This window comes from Salvelinus fontinalis, chromosome 23 (assembly GCF_029448725.1).
Source record: "Salvelinus fontinalis isolate EN_2023a chromosome 23, ASM2944872v1, whole genome shotgun sequence".
NCBI classification, from domain to species: domain Eukaryota; kingdom Metazoa; phylum Chordata; class Actinopteri; order Salmoniformes; family Salmonidae; genus Salvelinus; species Salvelinus fontinalis.
Genome location: NC_074687.1, coordinates 48,265,123 through 48,291,109, shown reverse-complemented (window position 1 = coordinate 48,291,109; position 25,987 = coordinate 48,265,123). Strand labels below are relative to the sequence as shown.

Here is a 25,987-nt window from a genome sequence, read left to right as displayed (position 1 = left end):
CTGACCTCTTGCCAGGTCCCCCTCGCAAAAGAGGTTTCTAACCTCAAACGGTCTTTTCCTGGTTAAATACAGGTTAAATAAAAATGATTCGGCTGTTGAAGTTGGTACGTACCTGTGCCTTCTGTGTGTTTTCAACAAAAACGGTCAGTCGCTCCTTTTCTGGTAATTCCACAGTAGAGCAGAAAACACACAGCGAGGCATGTTGGCTCTGGAATGAACTGGGTTATGATAATACACCTCCTCTTGGCTGAAATGGTCTGTCCACATACATTAACCCTAGTTAGCCATTTCCCAATCGCTCACGTCAACAATCACCAAATGATCAACCACCGATGCACTACCATCGTATTATACGTGCCAGTTATTAAAGCCAAATCACCGTTACCTATACACTCCATTTTCTATCTCTGTGATAGTTGTTGTCTGTATGTTGCCTATGTGATCTGCAACCCATGTGTAGCTTGTCTCTCTCCCCCACCACCCTCCATCTCTCTCTCTCTCTCTCTCTCTCTCTCAATTAAATTCAAAGGACTTTATTGGCATGGGAAACATATGTTTACGTTGCCAAAGCAAGTGAAATGGATAATAAACCATATTAAATGAACAGTAAACATTATACTCCCAACAGTTCCAAAGCAATAGAGACATTTCAAATGTCATATTATATGGCTATATACAGTGTTGTAACGATGTGCAAATATTTAAAGTACAAAAGGGAAAATAAATCAACATAAATATGGGTTGTATTTAAAATGGTGTTTGTTCTTCACTGGTTGCCCTTTTCTTGTGGTAACAGGTCACAAATCGTGATCTTGCTGCTGTGATGGCACACTGTGGTATTTCACCCAACAGATATGGGAGTTTATCAAAATTGGATTTGTTTTCAAATTTTTTGGGGGTCTGTGTAATCTGAGGGAAATATGTGTCTCTAATATGGTCATACATACATGGCAGGAGGTTAGGAAATGCATCTCAGTTTCTAACTCATTGTGTGGGCAGTGTCTTCTCTTGAGAGCCAGGTCTGCCTACGACGGCCTCTCTCAATAGCAAGGCTATGCTCACTGAGTCTGGACATAGTCAAAGCTTTTCTTAATCTTGGGTCAGTCACGGTGGTCAGGTATTCTGCCACTGTGTATTCTCTGTTTAAGGCCAAACAGCATTCTATACTGAACAAAAATATAAACGCAACATGTAAAGTGTTGGTCCCATGTTTCATGAGCTGAAATAAAAGATCCCAGAAATGTTCCATATGCCCAAAAAGCTTATTTCTCTCAAATGTTGTGTACAAATCTGTTTACACCCCTGTAAGTGAGCATTTCTCCTTTGCCATGATACTCCATCCATGTAACATATCAAGAAGCTTATTAAACAGCATGATCATTACACAGGTGCACCTTGTGCCGGGGACAATAAAAGGGCACTCTAAAATGTCACAGATGTCTCAAGTTTTGAGGGAGCGTACAATTGGCATGTTGACTGCAGGAATGTCCACCAGAGCTGTTGCCAGAGAATTTTATGTTTATTTCTCTACCATAAGCCACCTCCAATAACATTTTAGAGAATTTGTCAGTACGCCCAACTGGCCTCACAACCGCAGACGAGGTGTAACCACGCTGCGACCCTGCCCAGTCATGTGAAATCCATAGGGCCTAATGAATTTAGTTTAGTTGACTGATTTCCTTATATGAACTGTAAGTCAGTAAAATCATTGAAATGGTTGCCTGTTGCATTCATATTTTTGTTAAGTATAGGTTGCTCTGTTTTTTGTTAATTCTTTCCAATGGGTCAAGTAATTATCTTTTTGTTTTCTCATGATTCGGTCAGGTCAAATTGTGTTGCTGTCCTGGGGCTCTCTCTCTCTCTCTCTCCCCCTCACTCCCCCCTTCTCTCTTTCTCTCACTCGACCCATTGAAGCCTGTATTACTACCACTGTGAGTGGGAAGAATCCCTCCTTCCAGGCTTCCTGCTTGACTGGCCTCACAAATTATACAAGCCAGAGTTTTAGTTGGGAGTTAATATCCTGCAAAATTGTCCTGCGCTGGCCCCGGTAGAATGGGGATAATTAAATGGCACAAGCATATCAAAAACATTTTTCTCAGACTAGTGGGTGTTAAGTGTCGCGCCGGTGCAGTCCTCTCCCAAGTTTGCTATTAAACAGCAAAAAGGGATTGATAAGGTTGGAGGGGAGGGGGTGTCATTGAGCTACGGTGTGTGTGTGTGTGTTCACTGCTGTGTTCAGTGATCTGTTTCATAGGTTTTCTTTTAAAGGATAAAAACACCATGTTTCTCCATATCCTGGACAGGAGATGGAAAGTTCTGCAATAAAGCCAAAATTGCTTTTTTGTGTCTATCGATGACCTCTCCCTCTTGACCTTTGAAATGTCACAGTAGGACTGTGAGATGATCCCAGACACACTGCTCTGATTACGAGGAGCAGACATCCATTGGTAATGTTTGTTCCAGAGGGAGTGTTTTGTTTAAATCTGGTAATGTACAAAATCAAAATGGTCAAACTCATAAACAGGTTCTGTACATGCCACATTTACTCAGGTACTGAGGCAATGGTAAATGTTGTTAAATAAATAAATAAAAGTAGCATTGGAACAATGTACTTTAGCTGAAGAGATTTCTGTCTGTTTTTCTATGCAATGTGTGTGTGTGTGTGTGTGTGCGCGATATTCTCGCTGTTACATGCCAGAAAGGCTAATATTGTTACAATTGACGCTTTGCTCTAGAGGGGATCTGAAAACGCATTGCTATACAAACCAAACCAAACCAAGCTGCACGCAGAAGAAAGAAATTGTCCCTCAGATACAGTAATTCTCCTTTTCTTGAATTGATGTTGACAATCAAATGTTTGGCTTTGTAGTTTCAGGGCCAATTCATTTTCCAGTTATGGTTACATTCCAGGTATTCTAATTTGCAGTCACACTGCACAGATGATCAGATCTCACAATGCCAGGATAGGTGTTTCATTTCTTAGGAACCACATTCATTTGATACAGCAATCTTCAGAGATACGTAAGGCATCTGGGATAAAGACGACCACCAATAAGAATATAAGACAAAGATCTTCAGGAAATAAAAGACAGTCTACAGTACCCAGAAACCGTATTTTCTCCATCAGACTGAGGAGGTCAGGCAGGGAGAACATATAGCAGAGCATAGATAATCTGTCTGGAAAGAGTTTGGCAAACTTTGAGATTTTTTTTAACATCAATGGCTGACATTGGCACCAAGCATGGGACCTCTCTTTATCTCACCAGGACACACACACACACACACACACACACACACACACACACACACACACACACACACACACACACACACACACACACACACACACACACACACACACACACACACACACACACACACACACACACACACACACACACACACACACACACACACACACACACGCGCACACACGACCCCTCAGTATTGCTAGAAGGAAAGGTCAGGGTCAAACACAATGACTAAACCATGGTGTAGACTTCTTCCTGGAAATCTCCTAACTATGGAGTACCAGACCTGGGGTCAAATACGTCTTGACATAATATAAAATACTTTAGCAGGGCGGGATTTAACTTGGCACTCAAGGATAGCTAAAGTGAATGCTAATATTATTTCCAAGATGTCCAAGATTTGAACCCAGGTTCTACTGAGGAGGGGAGAAAAATCATCCGTATTGGACAGCTACAGTGGTTATTCCTTTAAAAGTTGCGGCGTACTGCAGCACAGCTTGTGTGGTGCCGCAGAATTCTATGGCAGCCATTGTTGCCACAATGACGCAATTTACCACAATCTGCCGCCGTCTACCACAAATGGTTGCGGCATAAATTCAAAACTTTTAAAGGAAGAACCACTGTAGGGTGGACCCTGTCTTGTCGCTGCGATATGAACACTGCTGTTCGGACAGTAAAAAAAAAGAATAAAAGAAAAGCTTCTTCTCAGAGAAGAGCTCTATATGTTTAAACAATGGTCAGAATTACATACTACATATACCTTTAACGGTAACACTTTACAATAAGGAAAGGGTTTCATAACGGTGTTATGTTATTAATGATTATTTAATCATTTTTAAATGCATTATAAACCCTTAGTTATCGTGTTGTTCAAATTAGTGCAACAACTGGCAGTGTTTGCTAAATAGTGAGCAAATATGTATACTTACTTTACCACTTCTCTGTGATAGTCCAAGTATGGTGAACGCTCTGGTGTGAAATGGTAACCGTAATACCTTCGGTTGGTGAAACAATGGAGGCATCCTCTCACAACATTGAATGTTTTGGTCTTCATACCCACCATTCATTGACTGAACATGTTTAACAAAGTGTTGAATCTTCTCTTATGTGTGTAGTGATGAGTACCCAATACTGTCTATAAGTATCTCTAAGGTTTAAGTGAACTCTCAAATCATCTATAAATGATTTACCGACATGTATAACTGCTAAAAGTGGACCTTATTTTAAAGTGACAGACCTATAAACATGTATAACTGTGTTATCAACATTTATAACTGCTAAAAGCATACCGTATTTTAAAGTGACAGACCTATGAATATTTATAACTGAGTTATCAAAAGTGATCTCTTATTATAAAGTGGCAATCCACTGACCATTAACAAATGAGTTATCAACATGAATAACTGCTGAAATTATCATTTTTAAGAAAGTGGAAACCTACTGACCATTTATTAATTAGTTAGGCTTACCAATATGTATAACTAAAAAAATATATATACCTTATAAGAAAGTTGAAAACTTCTGGCCATTTATTAATTAGTTGAAGACATTTATAACAGAATATAATCTCCTCAAACATAGTAAAAACATGTATTTTAATACAAGGATACATTGGGAAAACAATTTTAATTGCAGTTACTCAAATCTGTATCAATCATTGAGGGATATATTCAGTGAGTAGCCTAGCTAATTCAGATAAACAGGGGTTGTCTTTTTCTCCCCTTTTTTAACATCACAAATCAGAATAGAAATTGACAACAGATTAACTATTTAAAATACAACAGGGTCTCATGGCTTCCTTATGTTTCTTCATCTGTTTCTTTCTTGTTAATTTTCCCATCCTGGAGTCTGAGACCTTATGGGAATCTGTGGGAGAGAAGAGGAATTTATGACAATTTATACAACGGGTGGGTCTAATCCTCAATGCTGATTGGTTAAAACCATATTTTAGCCGGTGTTACCACTGTTAAATTGACTATTTACTCTGTTCAATCTGACTGCGCAATCCACTGTCTCAGCCCAGCCAGGCAATTTATAAACTTGATCTCCACTAGAAAAAGCATCTAAACATGATCTCATATTTCTTTTCGACTAACATTTCGTTTTCAACAGCAGAGATTTGTCTGTATCTCCGACATTTGCAACATTGTTTCAATATTCAAATTCAATCTCCTGTCGTCCCATAGTAATGAACGTGTCGGGAGTCTGGACAAGACAGACAGGCAGGGAGCGTTTCTCAGCCAGTCATAATCATGAATCAGCTGGCATCATTTTTATGGCTATATGCAAAATAAAATTATTGAAATAAGGTCAAACGAAACAAAGTGCAGCTAATTTGCAGTCTTTCCAGCTTCAGTTTGAAGTGATTGTGTTACTGTAGCTGTGTCGTTGGCGAGCTCCTCTGAACAGTGTCCTGACGAGTGAGCACATGTTCTATGCCAGGCGAAATCGCGCCTCATTAGCTCATTGTCATGGATGCATCCAAATAAATGTCATTAGAAAACAGCTTAAACAAATGCAAATGCAGCTACTTTGCTGTTATTCTGGACGCACTTTTTGACGTGACTGTAAATTAGCCGTAGTTGGCTAGCTACCAAGCAAGGGATAATAATGTTGCCAGCCAGTATAGCAATGGAACATTTAGAATGAACGACTGGGTCGCGTCCACATATACAGAACAATAAGACTGAACGACTGGGTCGCATCTCTGGTAACCGAACCGATAGAATGAACGACAGCTTGGGTAGCTACCCTAGATTTGTGTCGGGACTATATCTTGTGGACGGATGAAATGGCTAGTTACCGAGCTAGTAAATTAATCTTAAAATTGGAACCACTAGCTTGCTGACAAAGGATGCAAGCTAGCTAACTTACCAGCTACCTAGCTAGAGACAGTAACTTTACCTGAGTTCAAAGGTTAAATGACTAATTATCTAGCGTGCTAATCCAAAAAAGCTAGCAAAAAAATTACATGGAAATTGTCATTTCGATGTTAGCCCACGTTGTGAAGCTAACCAGCCAGTAAACATGATCTACTTAGCTAGCTAACTATATAATCCCAATGATTATATTGTGCTAAATCGTCTAGCAGAATTTCTATATTCAAAAATATGTTTTAGGTTTTACCTTAATGCTAGATAGCTAACGTTTCCTAGCTAGCTAAGTAGGACAACAAAGGTGCTAGCAAATGTTAGCTACTTAGCTAACGTTAGCTGAGCAGTGTGCTAAATCATCCCGCAGAATTTCGGTATCCAAAAGTGAAGCAAATTGCATAGAGAATTTACAATCTTTCCTTTATCTTGTGAACAAAATTTCTGTTGTGCAGTCTCTTCTTGTCTTCTTCTTCAATGAGGTTTAATAGCGGTTGGCATCCAATAAATGTTGTGTTACCACCACCTACTAGACTGGATTGTAACTCCCTTATACTTTGCTTCAATTTTTTTTTAAATAAAACAAATACCCTGCCATCTAACTACACTCACAAAAAAATACTCCACTATTTAAATATATTTAGTACTACTTCAGGCCAACAGCCTGAAAGGATGGGACACCACCACTTAACACACCCTGTAACTCTTCTGACGTCAAGTCTCGCACACCCAAATGCCTCTCTGCAGTTGACACCACAACCTCTATTTTCTGTGATTTACGTTTAATCCCTGCACTACAGTTGATAACAATTGCTATAAATTCCAAAAACCCAATCTTACTGAAACATATCACTTGTTGGTTTATCCCTCTGTACTGGTACTAATCTACTACTCACACCACTCCTCTCAGGATCTCTCCCCCTTGACCCATCTTCCTCTACTTTCTTCACTGCCTCAGCATATGGCAACTATTCTAAACCTGGAAACCTCAACCTGCCTCTCTCGCACGGGACATTTCTGATCCCCAGCCCCATGGGCACCCCTACAATTATAACATCCCACATCTTTCCCCAAAGCTACACATTCCTTTGTCTCATGCCCTTCTGCACACTTCTCACACCTAGGAACCTCCCTCCTACACACTGTTGCCACATGCCCATAGTATTCTTTCTGGTAAGCAATCTGGTTTCCGCTCTGGGTATGGATGTGTCACTGCAATCTTAAAGGTCCTCAAGGATGTCACCATTTCCCTAGATTCTAAGCAATGTTGTGCTGCTATTTTATTGACTTGGCCAAAGCTTTTGATACGGTAGACCATTCCATTATTGTGGGCCGGCTAAGGAGTATTGGTGTCTCTGAGGGGTCTTTGGCCTGGTTTGCTAACTACCTCTCTCAAAGAGTGCAGTGTATAAAGTGAGAAAATGTGCTGTCTCAGCCACTGCCTGTCACCAAGGGAGTGCCCCAAGGCTCGATCCTAGTACGCCCACACTCTTCTCAATTTCCATCAACAACATAGCTCAGGCAGTAGGAAGCTCTCTCATCCATTTATATGCAGATGATAGAGTCTTATACTCAGCTGGCCCCTCCCTGGATTTTGTGTTAAATGCTCTACAACAAAGCTTTCTTAGTGTCCAACAAGCTTTCTCTACCCGAAACCTTGTTCTGAACACCTCCAAAACAAAGGTCATGTGGTTTGGTAAGAAGAAAGCCCCTCTCCCCGCAGGTGTGATTACTACCTCCTGAGGGTTTAGAGCTTGACGTAGTCACCTCACACAAGTAGTTGGGAGTATGGCTAGACGGTACACTGTCCTTCTCTCAGCACATATCAAAGCTGCAGGCTAAAGTTACATATAGACTTGGTTTCCTCTATCGTAATCGCTCCTCTTTCACCCCTACTGCCAAACTAACCCTGATTCAGATGACCATCCTACCCATGCTAGATTACGGAGACATCATTTATAGATCGGCAGGTAAGGGTGCTCTCAAAAGGCTAGATGTTATTTACCATTCGGCCATCATATTTGCCACCCATGCTCCTTATAGGACACATCACTGCACTCTATGCTCCTCTGTAAACTGGTCATCTCTGTATGCCCGTCGCAAGACCCACTGGTTGATGCTTGTTTATAAAACCCTCTTAGGCCTCACTTCCCCCTTTCTGAGATATCTACTGCAGCCCTCATCCTCCACATACAACACCTGTTCTGCCACTCACATTCTGTTAACCTGTCTAGGATCAGCGTGGCGCTAGCGGCACACCCCCCCCCCCCCCCCCCACTGAAAAACCAGTGCCGCGAAATTCAAAAAAAATATTTTTTTTAAATATTTAACTTTCACACATTAAAGTCCAATACAGCTAATGAAAGACACAGATCTTATGAATCCAGTCAACATTTCCGATTTTTAAAATGTTTTACAGGGAAGACACAATATGTAAAGATGTACATCTATTACCTAAAAACACATTAGCATAATCCACCATCTTTTATTTGTCCACCAACACCAGTAGCCATCACCAATTCGGCTAAACTAAGATATTTATAGCCCCTAACCAACAAAAAAACTCATTAGATGACAGTCTGATAACATATTTATGGTATGGGATAGGTTTTGTTAGAAAAAAGTGCATATTTCAGGTATATGGCATAGTTTACAATTGCACCCACCATCACAAATGGACTAGAATAATTACAATGAGCAACGTGTTTACCTAACTACTAATCATCAAACATTTCGTAAAAATACACAGCATACACGAATCGAAAGACACAGATCCTGTGAATACAGACAATATTTCAGATTTTCTAAGTGTCTTACAGCGAAAACACAATAAATCGTTATATTAGCTTAGCACATAGCAATTAGCAGCCCAGCATTGATTCTAGCCAAAGTGAGCGATAAAAGTCAACATCGCCAAAAGATATTAATTTTTTCACTAACCTTCTCAGAATTCTTCCGATGACACTCCTGTAACATCACATTACAACATGCATATACAGTTTGATCGAAAATGTTTATATTTAGCCACCAAAATCATGGTTAGACAATGTGAAATGTAGACAAGCTGGTAAAGAAAACGTCCTTGCGCCACTTAGACAGTGATCTACTCTTATACATAAATACTCATAAACGTGACTAAAAAATATAGGGTGGACAGGGATTGATAGACAATTTAATTCTTAATACAATTGCGTTATTACATTTTTTAATTTATCCTTACTTTTCAATACAGTTTGCGCCAAGCGAAGCTACGTCAAAAAACATGGCGTCCTAAGCCACTAAAATGTTTCGACAGAAACACGATTTATCATAATAAAAATGTCCTACCTTGAGCTGTTCTTCCATCAGTATCTTGGGCAAAGGATCCTTTCTTGGGAGAAATCGTCTTTTGGTGGAAAGCTGTCCTCTTGCCATGTGGAAATGTCAACTACGTTCGGGATGAACTGAAAAGCGTACCCAACTTTTCACATCGTTGCAAAAATAAATGTCCCAAAATCGCACTAAACGGATATAAATTGCTATAAAACGCTTTAAATTAACTACTTTGTGATGTTTGTAACTCCTATAACGAGTGAAAAGATGACCGGAGAAATATAACAGGCTAAACTAACGCTTGGAACAGGAGAGGGTCGGTGTCTTCCACGCGCGTTACGCAGCAAGAAAAGACTTGCTAGCTAAAGGTTTTTTTCATTTGTAGGGCCTGTGAACGAGCAATCGAGCCCGTTGGAATCGTCATCACGTAAAGGCATCCAGGGGAAGACGTAAGAAGTGTCCGTATAGTCATAGCAACGACAGAGCCCTTTTAAATGACTTCAGAAAAGTGGCCAACGTTTCTCAAATCTGACTCCATGTCAGGGAAATTGCTGTAGAATGGGCTCTGTTCCACTTAGAGACAAAATTTCAACTCCTATAGAAACTATAGACTGTTTTCTATCCAATAATAATAATAATATGCATATTGTACGATCAAGGATTTTGTGGGAAGCCGTTTAAAAAATTAGCCACATTAGCATAAATAGTCTAAACAGCGCCCCCATCCCCAACAGGTTAAAGGTCCCCAAAGCACACACATCACTGGGTCACTCATCTTTTCAGTTTGCTGCAGCTAACGACTGGAACGAGCTGCAACAAACACTCAAACTGGACAGTTTTATCTCAATCTCTTCATTCAAAGACTCAATCATGGACACTCTTACACGGAACCCAAACCGGCTGCGCGCGTGTGCAATCGTGCATACATTTATTTTGTCCCCCCACACCAAACGCGATCACGACACGCAGGTTAAAATATCAAAAGAAACTCTGAACAAATTACATTAATTTGGGGACAGGTCGAAAAGCATTAAACATGTATGGCAATTTAGCTAGCTAGCTTGCACATGCTAGATCATTTTTCCTATTTAGCTAGCTTGCTGTTGCGAGCTAATTTGTCCTGGGATACAAACATTGAGTTGTTATTTTACCTGAAATGCACAAGGTCCTCTACTCCGACAATTAATCCATACATAAAACGGTCAACCAAATCGTTTCTAGTCATCTCTCCTCCTTCCAGGCTTTTTCATCTTTGAACTTATATGGTGATAGGTGGTAATGTGGTGGTAATACTTTCATAGTATTACCAGGACGACCGGAAAAACAGTTCGTCATTCAATCACTCACGTGGGTATAACCAATGAGGAGATGGCACGTGGGTACCTGCTTTTATAAACCAATGGGAGAGGCAGGACTTGCAGCGCGATCTGCTTCAGATATAGAAAGGAGTTCTATTTTAGCCCTTGGCAACGCAGACGCTTGTTGGCGCGCGCGAGCAGTGTGAGTGCAATAATTGAATAACATGGATTTCTAAATTTATTTTGCAACACTCGCGCACGTGACGAGTCCGGTCTGGTCAGCATGTTACTGACAGTTGTGGCTGCTTTGCGTGATGTATTGTTGTCTCTACCTTCGTGCCTTTTGTTCTGTTGTCTGTGCCCGATAATGTTCGTACCATGTTTTGTGCTGCTACCATGTTGTGTTGCTACCATGTTGTTGTCATGTTGTGTTGCTTCCATGCTGTGTTGTCATGTGTTGCTGCCTTGCTAAGTTTATTTTCTTAGGTCTCTCTTTATGTAGTGTTGTCTCGTCGTGATGTGTGTTTTACCCTATATTTACTATAATTTTTTAATATTTAATCCCAGCCCTCGCCTTTTGCCTTTGGTAAGCCGTCATTGTAAATTAGAATTTGTTCTTAACTGACTTGCCTAGTTAAATAAAGGTTAAATAAAATAAAAAATAAAACCCTCTTCCTGCCTCTCTCTCTTAGTCCTCCTCTGCCTCTCTTTTTCCCTCCATTCCTCCTCCGTATTCCAAGTACAAGTCTCCTTATGATAATACTGCACTTCTCCTGACGTACATCTTGTTCTTGCTTTGTCAAGGGGCGCCATTTAACCGGCTATCACAATCTCCGTACAATCAGCACGAACCCCTCGGGATGTAGCGCTCAACAGTGCATCCCACTTGTAAAGCAGCTGCTTCATCTTGATGTTCTTCTTTATCAATAGCTACCGCAACACTTTTCCATTTCAAACAAGCGCGCACTCTTTCTCCCAGATTCCACAAGACCAGTCTCTTCTGTCTGGGCTTTGCACACTTCTCACAGCTAAGTCCATCCTGATTCTTCACGTTGCATCGTCTGTCACATGATGTCAGTGTCAACACAAAATTCTGGGCACGTTCCAGGTCGTCGTTATTTCAAGCGCGTTTCACAGATGGGAAGATCTCACGAAGTCGGGGGACTTTCTCCCGAACCAGCGAACCACCCGAATAATATGGCTTGAGGTCTTCGAATGAGGCTTTCATTCCTGGAATAAATAAGTGTACCAAATCATTATCAAGTTTTCAAACATGGGGCAAGACACATCAGAGGAGTTGACCATTAGTCATAAAACGCTACCATTACTGTTCCTGGGACAGAGCAACAGTGCATCACACCCAAAATTGGGAACGTGATTCTTGTATAACTGTGCAACCATTGATAATAAGGTTGCATGATCACATAAGGGTTCAATATTATACGCATTTGTAAGTGCATTTATAAATGGCGGGAAAAGTACCCAATTGTTGTACTTGAGTAAAAGTAAAGATACCTTAAAAGAAAATGAAAAAGTAAAACTGAAAGTCACCAGTAAAATACTATTTGAGTAAAAGTCTAAAAAAACATTTTTTTTAAACGTACTAATGTGTCAAAAGTAAATGTAATCACTAAAATATCATTAGGTATGAAAAGTTAAAGTATAAATTATTTCTAATTCCTTATATTAAGCAACCCAGACAGCACGATTGTTTTGTTTTTAAAATGTACGGATAGCCAGGGGCACACTCCAACAGTCAGACATCATTTACAAACAAAGCATTTGTGTTTAGTGAGTCTGCCAGATCAGAGGCAATGAGGATGACCAGGGCTGTTCTCTTGATAAATGCGTAAATTAGACCATTTTCCTGTCCTGCTAAGCATTCAAAATGTAACGAGTACTTTTGGCTGTCAGGGAAAATGTAAGGAGTAAAAAGTACATTATTTATCGTAGTAGAGTAAACGTTGTTATTGGACTTGAGAGTCCTACTAATGGAATTAAATAGAACATTTTAATGTCCTACTGTACTTTGACTCTATTTAACAAAGGTTCTGATAATCCCATTATGATATTTCAAAGCCCTCAGGTCGGTGTCTAGTTCAACCTTTGTATTTGTGCTCTGATACTTCTGCCTTGCACTGCCAGCCACTGCCAGTCATATGGGCCTATGGATGTCAAATTAATCCTCACAAGCATATCAACTCACTGCATAATGCTTATGTACTTTATTCATAAGGTTAACTGATTCCCGAGTCACAATACACTGGCAACCATAAGTCTCTCTCACCTCAAGTGATGACTGGTGTCGGGTGTGTGTTTGTAAAGGAAATGCACGCGGATGATACAGATAGCGTTTGATCTGTGACAGAGATGCTGAGTCCACACAGGACCAGCACTATCTAGCGCTAGCTAGTGATTAATAATAGTGCAGTCTGGGTAAAAAGGGATGTCATGTCATCCCCCTTGTTGTCTATTGAAAGCTCGTGAATGTGTCTGCGATGAAAGGCGATTGTCTGCGTTCCAAATGGCACCCTGTTCCCTTTATAGTGCACTACTTTTGACCAGGACCCAAAAGGTATGTGCGTGTGCGTGTGTGTGTGTCTCCATCTAAACCTGTATGTGTGTGTGTGAATGTGTCTAAACCTACGTACGTACTTGGTGTCTATGTCTAACCTGTGTTTGTGTGTGTGTGTGTGTGTGTGTGTGTGTGTGTGTGTGTGTGTGTGTGTGTGTGTGTGTGCCTGTTAACTGTTACCATGGTCAGCCAGTCACGTTTACAGCCCGTACCAAGCTGCAGTGTGACACTCTCCATTCCTTTTGTCTCAAAGTGCTAACTGTATTTAATTTCACATCTTATCGGGACCGGGCTTTGTCTGTCTGTGAGTCTGCCGCGCTGCGGGATGGTGGCGACCCCAGGCGATAAACTCTGTCAGGCTTCAGGGGTGATTTATTCAATTCCGATTTCTGTGAGAGACTTTAATGTCGAGGGGTGATTATGTGTGAGTGAGAGAGACTGTGTGTGTGTGTGTGTGTGTGTGTGTGGGGGGGGGGGGGGTAGAGCTGGGAAATGGGAAAGAATCTATATTGTGAAAAAAAATGCTATAAAGATACATCAGCAAAAAATAATGGATAAATATCATTTGGGGGAGGTGCTAGAGCAGGGCGAAAGACAAAAAGTCACATCACGATAAATGTAAGTATTTTGCTAGATAACAGCAAATACATTGATTAAAAAAGTTTTTGGGACAGTTACTTTACATTAGCGGATGGCTCTAGAATTGTTTTCCCCAATGCCAAGTAAGACAATTGAGAAGGTAGCCTATGATTCAGAAAGTAAGCTATTTCATCAAACATATCCAGGAAATGCATGATTGATATTTTTGATGTGCAACCTGTCAAAATACGATCCAGAATGATCAGATTTATTTTTGGTTCTTCAGAGGATTTGCCGACATCTTTGTGCATATATCCTATAGGCCAATAGGAAGAGGGAACTCAAAACACTTGTCCTATCTAGATTGCTAACTCTAAATAGGATATTGTTGCTAGATAGCTTTGTAGGGTAATTTACTAAATCAGTCATTTTATTTTATTTGAACTTTGTTTAAACAAGGATTCACCATTGAGACCAGGGTCTCTTTCACAAGGGAGTCCTGCACACACAAGTCATAGACAAATCAAACTAAAATACGGCACAACAAACGATAAAAAAAAAACAGCCACATTCCTGAGAAAACAGTTTCCCAATTAATATTTTTAATTGCCCAAGCGTCATCCAATTTCAGTGTATTTTTGTATTTGGTTCCAGCAATGAGGTGCATTAAAACTAAAAGCACATTTACCTAATTCGGTTGGAGACCCAAGGAACCTCGAGTTAAGCAACCATGTGACCTGTTTTGGTATCTCATTTTTTTAAAAATATACTTTAACAACAAAGTTAGTTAAGTTGGATGCGTGTGGCGTAGGGATTTTAAACAAAAAGGGAGTAATGAATTGATCTTCAGGAATTTAATGAGGACAAGCCAACCCTTTTGATACAGAATGCGGTGGTGAGTATTAAATCTGTCACCGGTGATAAAACAAATGCTGCTATGGTAGATGACATCCAAAGGTTTTAGAGTAGTGGCTGCTGCAATCTGGTCAATGGTGTCACCATAATCAAGAACTGGCAGGAAAGTTAACTGTACACAATCTGCTTCATGCTATTTAGGGAGAGGCAAGATCTATTTCTGAAAAAGAAGCTCTATTTTAAATCTTCGCTTTTTAACAAGCTTATTCGTGTGTTTTTTAAACATGAAATCTTTGTCAATCCAAGTGCCCAGATATTTGTAGGCGGGAACACAGTCAATGGGAGAACCATCCAATGAATTAATATGTAATCCATCTGAAACATTCTTGCGAGAACAAGAGAACAGCATTTATTTAGTCTTGCCCACGTTAAGTTTTAAACCAGACCAAACAGGGCTTTCTGTTAGGTAACAAGGTCAGATTGCCGCTCTATCATAGCCCGGTCAACAGTTGGGGCAATGACATACATAACAGTGTTGTCTGCATACAGATTAATATTACAAGTTAACAGATACAGATGTATAAATAGTAAAGAGAACCGGTCCCAGTGCTGACCCCTGCAGTACACCTTTTGTAATATCCAGGAAACTAGACTTAACACCATCAGATATCTCACATTGACTCCTGTCTGACATACACTGCTCAAAAAAATAAAGGGAACACTAAAATAACACATCCTAGATCTGAATGAATGAACTATTCTTATTAAATACTTTTTTCTTTACATAGTTGAATGTGCTGACAACAAAACCACACAAAAATTATCAATGGAAATCAAATTTATCAACCCATGGAGGTCTGGATTTGGAGTCACACTCAAAATTAAAGTGGAAAACCACACTACAGGCTGATCCAACTTTGATGTAATGTCCTTAAAACAAGTCAAAATGAGGCTCAGTAGTGTGTGTGGCCTCCACGTGCCTGTATGACCTCCCTACAAAGCCTGGGCATGCTCCTGATGAGGTGGCGGATGGTCTCCTGAGGGATCTTCTCCCAGACCTGGACTAAAGCATCCGCCAACTCCTGGACAGTCTGTGGAGCAACGTGGAGTTGGTGGATGGAGCGAGACATGATGTCCCAGATGTGCTCAATTGGATTCAGGTCTGGGGAACGGGCGGGCCAGTCCATAGCATCAATGCCTTCCTCTTGCAGGAACTGCTGACACACTCCAGCCACATGAGGTCTAGCATTGTCTTGCATTAGGAGGAACCCAGGGCCAACCGCACCAGCATATGGTCTCCCAAGGGGTCTGAGGATCTCATCTCGGTAACTAATGGCAGTCAGCCTACCTCTGGCGAGCCCATGGAGGGCTGTGCGGCCCCCCAAAGAAATGCCACCCCACACCATGACTGACCCACCGCCAAACCGGTCATGCTGGAGGATGTTGCAGGCAGCAGAACGTTCTCCACGGCGTCTCCAGACTGTCACGTCTGTCACATGTGCTCAGTGTGAACCTGCTTTCATCTGTGAAGAGCACAGGGCGCCAGTGGCAAATTTGCCAATCTTGGTGTTCTCTGGCAAATGCCAAACGTCCTGCACGGTGTTGGGCTGTAAGCACAACCCCCACTTGTGGACGTCGGGCCCTCATACCACCCTCATGGAGTCTGTTTCTGACCGTTTGAGCAGACACATGCACATTTGTGGCCTGCTGGAGGTCATTTTGCAGGACTCTGGCAGTGCTCCTTCTGCTCCTTCTTGCACAAAGGCGGAGGTAGCGGTTCTGCTGCTGGGTTGTTGCCCTCCTACGGCCTCCTCCACGTCTCCTGATGTACTGGCCTGTCTCCTGGTAGCTCCTCCATGCTCTGGACACTACGCTGACAGACACAGCAAACCTTCTTGCCACAGCTCGCATTGATGTGCCATCCTGGATGAGCTGCACTACCTGAGCCACTTGTGTGGGTTGTAGACTCCGTCTCATTCTACCACTAGAGTGAAAGCACCGCCAGCATTCAAAAGTGACCAAAACATCAGCCAGGAAGCATAGGAACTGAGAAGTGGTCTGTGGTCACCACCTGCAGAACCACTCCTTTATTGGGGGTGTCTTGCTAATTGCCTATAATTTCCACCTGTTGTCTATTCCATTTACATAACAGCATGTGAAATGTATTGTCAATCAGTGTTGCTTCCTAAGTGGACAGTTTGATTTCACAGAAGTGTGATTGACTTGGAGTTACATTGTGTTGTTTAAGTGTTCCTTTTATTTTTTTGAGCAGTGTATATTTTTTAAAAACACTTGCAAGAAGCCTGATCCAGGCCTAGTTTGGTCAACCTTTGAGTAAAAATGGGATGGTCAACAGTATTGAAGGCCTCGGAAATGAGGCTATAAACGAGGCAGCACAAAGATTTTTCATTTTCCAAGCAATTTAGCATCTAAAATAAGTGTAGCAGCTGAAACGGTGCTAATGTAGGCTAATGTCCTACAAAAACGCGCTAGACCTAGGCTACTTGATGCAGGCCGATTCGCTGCAAATGGCCCGCTCTGCTCGGCTCCACAACACGGGCACATCAAAACCATGTTACACAGCCTACTCCGGTAGTAATGTGGTGCCATGAACTCGATATTAAGAGGTGAGAAATACATTATATTCCCACAGAAAGCTCCCTGTAACTACCTCAACAGTAGTTACTTTTAAAACTGTATTTTTCCTGCAATAGCGGTTAGATACTTTCATAGCAGGAATAAACATAATGCATAGGCTATTATGTTGACCAAATTATGGTTTTAGAACAATATACAGGAAGCAAAATCACTGAAAATTATAAACGTAAGCAAAATGCTTTGGTAAGAGGAAGGCAATGTCGGTGTCTGTACTTTTCGGTTCATCATCCCACCTCTGTTTTCTCTACATAATCAGTGAGCTATGCGAAGTCGAGGGAGAGCGAGGCAGAAAAGAAAAGAAAAGAAGTAGGAATCTGTCCTGGCTTTCCTGTCTTTGTTGCAGCAGAGAGCTTGTTTTTTCCCCCCCTATTCTAAGGACAGAACAGTGGTATCAAATCTCTCTCCCTTGTTTAGATTGGAGTTATTCAGGGGAAGGTGGGCCTAGACACACCAAGCCGGTTGATTCTGAACAGTTGTATTTCTATGCGAATGCTTTTCTGGAGACCTGAACGTGCTCTGTCCCTATATCCAAATATATTAGGATAATCCAACGGCCTTATCACACACATTATCCTCACACCATTTGAATAAACTGATGCCCCAGACTCGTGTTAAAATGTTTACCAACTGGGAAGTTAATCAATTTAGCCGAGACGATTTACATTTTCAAACTATACAGCAAGTAGGTCTACAGTAGAGATATATACGTACACACGCACACACACACTGAATTCCTGGGTTAAGTCTGATTATTTATTTCACAGTATTAGTGTGTTCCAAAGGCATCAACTACATCTGTCTTACTTCTGGAAACCTATTTATTTGTATCTTTTTTCCCCCTTTCCTCAGTCATCATGTCTTCAGCGCTTCAGGGCTCTTTCTTTCTAAACCTACTTTCCAATTGTCCTTCATCCACGGTCCATGTAACACTTCTAACGATCTAATGCATTCGTTCAAATTGAATAATAGAATATTAGTTTCAGTTTCTCAAGTTCTCAATTTTCTGATCCTCTCGTTTTAATTAGTTTAACTTGCATACTAGAAAACTGTTTTCAAGTTTCCAAATGATATATATATATATATATATATATATATATATATATATATATATATATATACAGTACCAGTCAAAAGTTTGGACACACGTACTCATTCAAGAGTTTTTCTTTATTTTTACTATTTTCTATATTGTAGAATAATAGTGAATACATCAAAACTATGAGATAACACATGTGGAATCATGTAGTAACCAAAAAAGTGTTAAACAAATCAAAATATATTTTATATTTGAAATTATTCAAGTAGCCACTCTTTGCCTTGATGACAGCTTTGCACAGTCTTGGCATTCTTTAAACCAGCTTCATGAGGTAGTCACCTGGATTGCATTTCAATTAAAAGGTGTGCCTTTAAAAAAAAAAATTGGTGGAATTTCTTTATTTTTTAATGCGTTTTAGCCAATCAGTTGTGTTGTGACAAGGTACGTAGTGGTATACAGAATATAGCCCTATTTGGTGAAAGACCAAGTCCATATTATGGCAAGAACAGCTTAAATAAGCAAAGAGAAACGACAGTCCATCATGACTTTAAGACATATATAGCTTATATAGCTGTCTCAGACTTTTGCTATGAGACTCGAAATTGTGCTCAAGTGCATCCTGTTTCCATTGATTATCCTTGAGATTTTTCCGCAAGGTGATTGGAGTCCACCTGTGGTAAATTCAATTGATTTGACATGATTTGGAAAGGCATACACGTGTCTATATAAGGTCCCACAGTTGACAGTGCATGTCAGAGCAAAAACCAAGCCATGAGGTCAAAGGAGTTGTCCGTAGAGAGTCGAGACAGGATTGTGTTGAGGCACAGATCTGGGGAATGGTACCACAAAATGTCTGCAGCATTAAAGGTCCCCAAAGACACAGTAGCCTTCATCATTCTTAAATGGAAGAAGTTTTGAACAACCAAGACTTTCCCTAGAGCTTGCCCCTCGGCCAAACTGAGCAATCAGGGGAGAAGGGCCTTGGTCAGGGAGGTGCCCAACAACCCGATGGTCACTCTGACAGAGCTTTAGAGTTCCTCTGTGGAGATGGGAGAACCTTCCAGGAGGACAACCATCTCTGCAGCACCAATTTTCCTGGTTTAATAAAGGTTAAATAAAATAAAAAAGTAAAAGGCACATGACAACCCACTTGGAGTTTGCCAAAAGGCATCTAAATACTCTCAGACCATGAGAAACAAGATTATCTGGTCTGATGAAACCAAGATTGAACTTTTTGACCTGAATGCCAAGTTTCAAGTCTTGAGGAAACCTGGCACCATCCCTACAGGGAATCATGGTGGTGGCAGCATCATGCTGTGTGGATGATTTTCAGCAGCAGGGACTGAGAGACTAGTCAGGATCGGGGCAAAGATGAACAGAGCAAAGTACAGAGAGATCCTTAATGAAAACTTGCTCCAGAGCGCTCAGGACCTCAGGACTGGGGTTACGTTTCACCTTCCAACAGGATAACAACCCTAAGCACACAGCCAAGACAACTCAGGCGTGGCTTCGGAAAAAGTCTCTGAATGTCCTTGAGTGGCCCAGCCGAAGCCCGATCGAAAATCTCTGGAGGGACCTGAAAATAGCTTTGCAGCAACGTTCCCCATCCAACCTGCAGTGCTTGAGAGGATCTGCAGAGAAGAATGGGAGAAACTCTCCAAATACAGGTGTGCCAAGCTTGTAACATCATACCCAAGAAGACTTGAGGCTGTAATCGCTGCCAAAGGTGTTTCAAAAAAGTACTGAGTAAAGGGTCTAAATACTTATGTAAATGTGACATCAGTTTTTTGTTTTTAATAAATTAGCAAACATTTCTAAAAACATGTTTTTGCTTTGTCGTGATGGGGTATTGTGTGTAGATAGATGAGGGAAAAAACAATTTAATCAATTTTAGAACAAGGCTGTAACCTAACAAAAGGTAGAGAACGTCAAGGGCTCTGACTTCTTTCCGAAGGCATGGTATGCTGCTTTGCAGGAGTGGTCCTTAAGTTGCCTCTCCTCCCACTGTCACGTTTGCGTAAAATCGTTGCTTCCCTCCTCCCGTAATGCCGATATGCTGTAGTCTAACGTGCCCACTGTAACCTACTGTTAGCCTACAGTTTATGGGTACTCAATCTAGTGGGTCACTGTAGGTTTTGTCTGGGTTTATAATGAGCTGCAATATAGCGGTGTTTTAGTGAATTTGGAGGGCAGCTCGTAGCCTAGTGGTTAGAGCGTTGGACTAGTAACCGAAAGGTTGCAAAATCAAATCCCTGAGCTGACAAGGTAAAAATCTGTCGTTCTGCCCCTAAACAAGGCAGTTTAACAAGGCACTGTTCCTAGGCCGTCATTGAAAATAAGAATTTGTTCTTAACTGACTTGTCTTGTTAAATAAAGGTAAAATAAAAAATGGGACACACCCATAGCCCCAGGTCTCCAGGATCCCAAGACAATTAGCCTTCAGTCATTAGAAGGATGGTTACAATTAGGTACAACAACTGTTAGTAAAGCAGTATGGATAAGGTCATTGCCATTACACACAGACCCCCCCCCCCCCCCCCCCCCCCCCGCTCCTATTCTGAAAGTCCCTTTTGCCATATAGTCCACTTGAACCACAGATTTAGAAATCACCCATCTTTTCTAACTGCCCCAATTTTTCAAACGCTACAATGTAAATGATCAAATTAGAACAAACAACATCAACATCTACATTTTTCAGGGTAGAAGAATTTGCCTTTGTTTCAAGTTTTTTTCTTTTAGGAGTGGATCAGAATTGTTTTCACATTGAAACGTTGAAACGAATATTATGTTATTCAGCTTGAAGAATGGTATTAGATCATTGGTTTGATAAGCGGTGCACTCACCATTCAGCAGCCTAATCTAAATTGATCTGTTATCTGGATTTGATCTCTGAGAAAAAGGATCAAATTTTGCAGTTCGGCAGTGCAATGTTAAACTTCATTCAATTGTATTTTGAACATAATTTAACTCTCAACACATAATGGAAATGTGCTAGAAAGTTAAGTCACACGGTGCTGTTCCTTTAGCCCAATTATTTTGTCGGGAATTCATTCTCAAGTGAAGAAAATTGCCCATAAAAATGACATGATACTTGCTCTGCTGTCATCTATGACACACTTTGATGCTAATCTGCTAAACTACTAAGCTAATGTTCAGAATGGGCACTGCTGCTAGCTCTTACACGCACAATCCCAAAGCACTCCTTCTCCGCTATGCCTCAATTCTCTGAAGTCGTGAGGAGATGATAAAGAGTTGTGGAACTCAATATTTATTTATTGCCTGTATTGAAGCACTTAATAGAAGTCTGGGGCTCTGATGCGTGAAGAGCTGCATGGGGGAGCTGTCTGGGAGAGGAGACTACAGAGGGGGATGTAGAAAGAAACACATGCACACACACACACACACACACACACACACACACACACACACACACACACACACACACACACACACACACACACACACAGAGAGAGAGAGAGACGCACATGCAAGCACACAGACACAAACACACATAAACGCGCATGTAAAAGCACACATATACACACATGCACAGATGGCGAGCACATACACACCAGTCTCCCAGTTTGCAGACTGGCTCCCCCCAACCAGACAAGTTTCAGGTCGAACCACTCCTAACAGCCACAAAATGAACACTATCAGAACTCTTCCATTCCATACTTCACCAAAATGATCAATGCACACACCTTATAGTCCAGGACCGAAGAAATCAAAATCCATATCTATCACTCAATCCATATCTGACACTCATTAGAGCCAATGTCTGTTTGAAATCTGCTACCCCAAATACTGTTATTGTGGTATTATTGTTTTTTGAAGAGGCATAAATATCACACCCCCCAAAACAATGCTAACCTCCCCTATTATTGTAACGCGGAGTTTGTATGTCTTGGGGTATGATATTTGTGCATCTGTAACTTTCTCACTCATTATTATTCACGATTCATTCAGGACTATCCATAATCGTGGTAGCATCCACATGAATGTAGAAGTGTTTAGAAACATATTATTTTTTCTTTTTTACCCCATTTATCTCCCCAATTTCGATCTTGTCTCATCGCTGCAACTCCCCATCGGGGCTCGGGAGGCGAAGGTCGAGTCATGGGAACTCCAAAAACATGACCCGCCAAACCGCGCTTCTTAACACCCGCCCGCTTAGCCCGGAAGCCAGCAGCACCAATGTGTCGGTGGAAACACCATTCAACTGATGATCGTAGTCAGCCGGCAGACGCCCGGCCCGCCACACGGAGTCGCTAGAGCCAAGTAAAGCCCCCCCGGCCAAACCCTCCCCTAACCCGGACGACGCTGGGCTAATTTTGTGCCGCCCTATGGGGCTCCCGATTAAGTCCGGTTTTGACACAGTCCGGGATCGAACCTGGGTCTGTAGTGACACCTCTGGCCTTAGACCGCTGCGCCACTCGTGAGGCCAGAAACGTATTCTATTCTTATTTACAATATAAGTGACTCTGAAATGACACAATACATTATTTACCATACATTTCTATTGGGCACAAAATAATCTGAAGCACAACCAAAACAACCAGCAAATGCATAAAACAAGTTAGTACAGTCACAAGCTTGATTGTAATCATTGCTTGCTAGGAAAATGGGACGAAATAATACACTTTTGACTACTTTGATGCACATATATGTGAAATGCTTTTGGTCCCTAAAAATGGGGAGACTATGTGAGACTATGTACAAAAAGTACTATAATTTCTAAATGGTTAACTCGATTTAGATGAATATACCCTCAAATGAAAGGTGACAGTCTTAGCAAATGTATCATTCCAAATCCAAAGTGCTGGAGTACAGAGCCAAAATAACAAAACATGTGTCACTGTCACACACTCCACCACATCACATGTACCTATGTAGTTGTGACATTCAGATTACACAGTGTTTTTTTAAGTAGCCTACAAAGTATTTAAGTATGTAATATTGAGTTGCACTTAGAACTGCTTCAATTTGTTGGGCATGGACTCTACAAGGTGTCGAAAGCATTCCACAGGGATGCTGGCCCATGTTGACTCCAATGCTTCCCACAGTTGGCTGGATATCCTTTGGATGGTGGATCATTCTTGATACATACAGGAATAAGGGATCATAGCTTTCACCTGGATTTACCTGCTTAGTCCATGCCATGGAAAGAGCAGGTGTTCCTAATGTTTTGTGCACTCCGTGTATATGAAGTATGTTTATGCTGCATAACAACCAGACCTGGACAGAACATAGTTGTATTTAGTATTTTCTTTTTGTATTCCAACTTTTCAAATACTCAAGGTAGTCAAATATACTGTACCAATCAAACGTTTGGACACTCCTACTCATTCAAAGGTTTTTCTTTATTGTTACTATCTTCTATTGTAGAATAATAGGGAAGACATCAAAACTATGAAATAACACATGTGGAATCATGTAGTAACCAAAAAAGTGTTAAACAAATCAAAATATATTTTCTATTTTAGATTCTTCAAAGTAGCCACCCTTTGCCTTGATGACCGATTTGCACACTCTTGGCATTCTCTCAAACAGCTTCAACTGGAATGCTTTTCCAAGAGTCTTGAAGGAGTTCCCACATTCTGAGCTCTTGTTGGCTACTTTTCCTTCACTTTGCGGTTCAACTCATTCCAAACCATCTCATTTGGGTTGAGGTCGGGTGATTGTGGAGGCCAGGTCATCTGTTGCAGCACTCCATCACTCTCCTTCTTGGTCAAATATCCCTTACACGGTCTGGAGGTGTGTTGGGTCATTGTCCTGTTGAAAAACAAATGATAGTCCCACTAAGCGCAAACCAGATGGGATGGCGTATCGCTGCAGAATTCTGTGGTAGCCATGCTGGTTAAGTGTGCCTTGAATTCTAGATAAATCACTAACAGTGGCAGCAGCAAAGCACCCCCACACCATCACACCTCCTCTTCCATGCTTCACGGTGGGAACCACACACGCGGAGATCAACCGTTCACCTACTGCGCGTCTCAAAAAGACACGTCGGTTGAAACCAAAAATCTCCAATTTGGACTCAACACCAAAGGACAGATTTCCACCGGTCTGATGTCCATTACTCGTGTTTCTTGGCCCAAGCAAGTTTCTTATTATTATTGTCATCCTTTAGTCGTGGTTTCTTTGCAGCATTTCGACCTGATTCACGCAGTCTCCTCTGAACAGTTGATGTTGAGATGTGTCTGGTACTTCAACTCTGTGAAGCATTTATTTTGGCTGCAATTTCTGAGGCTGGTAACTCAAATGAACGTATCCTCTGCAGCAGAGGTACCTCTAGGTCTTCCTTTCCTTTCCGGAGAGGAAGTTTCATCATAGCGCTTGATGGTTTTTGCGACAGAAATTTTTGCAACTGAATTTTTTCAGTAATGATTGACTGTAATTTCTCTTTGCTTATTTGAGCTGTTCTTGCTATTATATGGACTTTGTCTTTTACCAAATAGGGCTATCTTCACCACCCCTTCCATATCACAACACAACTGATTGGCTCAAACACATTAAGAAGGAAAGAAATTCCACAAATTAACAAGGCACATCTGTTAATTGAAATGTATTCCAGGTGACTACCTCAAGAAGCTGGTTGAGAGAATGCCAAGAGTATGCAAAGCTGTCATCAAGCCAAAGGGTGGCTATTTGAAGAATCTCTAATATAAAATATATTTTGATTTGTTTAACACTTTTTTTAGTTACTAAATGATTCCATAGGTGTTATTTCATCGTTTTGATGTCTTTCTACAATGTAGAAAATAGTAAAAATAAAGAAACTCTTGAATGAGTATGTGTGTTAAAACTTTTGACTGGTACTGTAGTTTGTATAGAGGTTGTGCAAACCCACATCTTCACCAGCTGTCAGGGTGGCTGGTCTCAGACGATCCCGCAGGTGAAGAAGCCGAATGTGGAGGTCCTGGGCTGGCGTGGTTACACATGGGCTGCGGTTGTGAGGCCAGTTGGACTTACTGCCAAATTCTCTAAAACTACATTGGAGGCAGTTTATGGTAGAGGAATGAGCATTCAATTCTCCAGCAATAGTTCTGGTGGACATTCCTGCTGATTGCACACTCCCTCAAAACTTGAGACATCTGTGACATTGTGTTGTGTGACAAAAGCGCACATTTTACAGTGTTTATTGTCCCCAGCACAAAGTGCAATTGTGAAATTATCATGCTGTTTAATCAACTTCTTGATATGCCACACCTGTCAGATGGATGGATTAACTTTGCAAAGTAGACATGCTCACTAACAGGGATTTAAACACATTTTTGAGAAATACGTTTTTTGTGCGTATGAAACATTTCCAGTATATTTTATTACAGCTCATGAAACATGGGACAACACTTGACATGTTGCGTTTATATTTCTGTCCAGTATATCTTCTTTGAAATTCAAATACAGGTTTCAGAAAGCAAAATCACGTTTGAAGTTATTTGAAAACAACATATATATTTGATGGCTGCTGAATATTTGATGTAGAACCAAAAACTACTCGGGTTGAATTAGTCTAAATATATTATTATTAGCACATGGTTTGGAGGGCT

At 41.0% G+C, this 25,987-nt stretch overlaps 1 protein-coding gene and 1 long non-coding RNA gene across 5 annotated transcripts in view; one reads left to right on the top strand and one right to left on the bottom strand.

The window, feature by feature from the left end:
* The window catches only part of LOC129821422 (dachshund homolog 1-like), a 269,434-nt gene that overhangs the window by 16,763 nt on the left and 226,684 nt on the right, over window positions 1-25,987 (top strand). The window lies entirely within an intron of this gene.
* On the bottom strand, window positions 4,763-11,793 carry LOC129821423 (uncharacterized). The gene is made up of 2 exons (XR_008754318.1): window positions 11,514-11,793; window positions 4,763-5,117 (listed from the first exon to the last, which is right to left on the bottom strand). It is a non-coding gene; the product is annotated as an uncharacterized LOC129821423 (long non-coding RNA).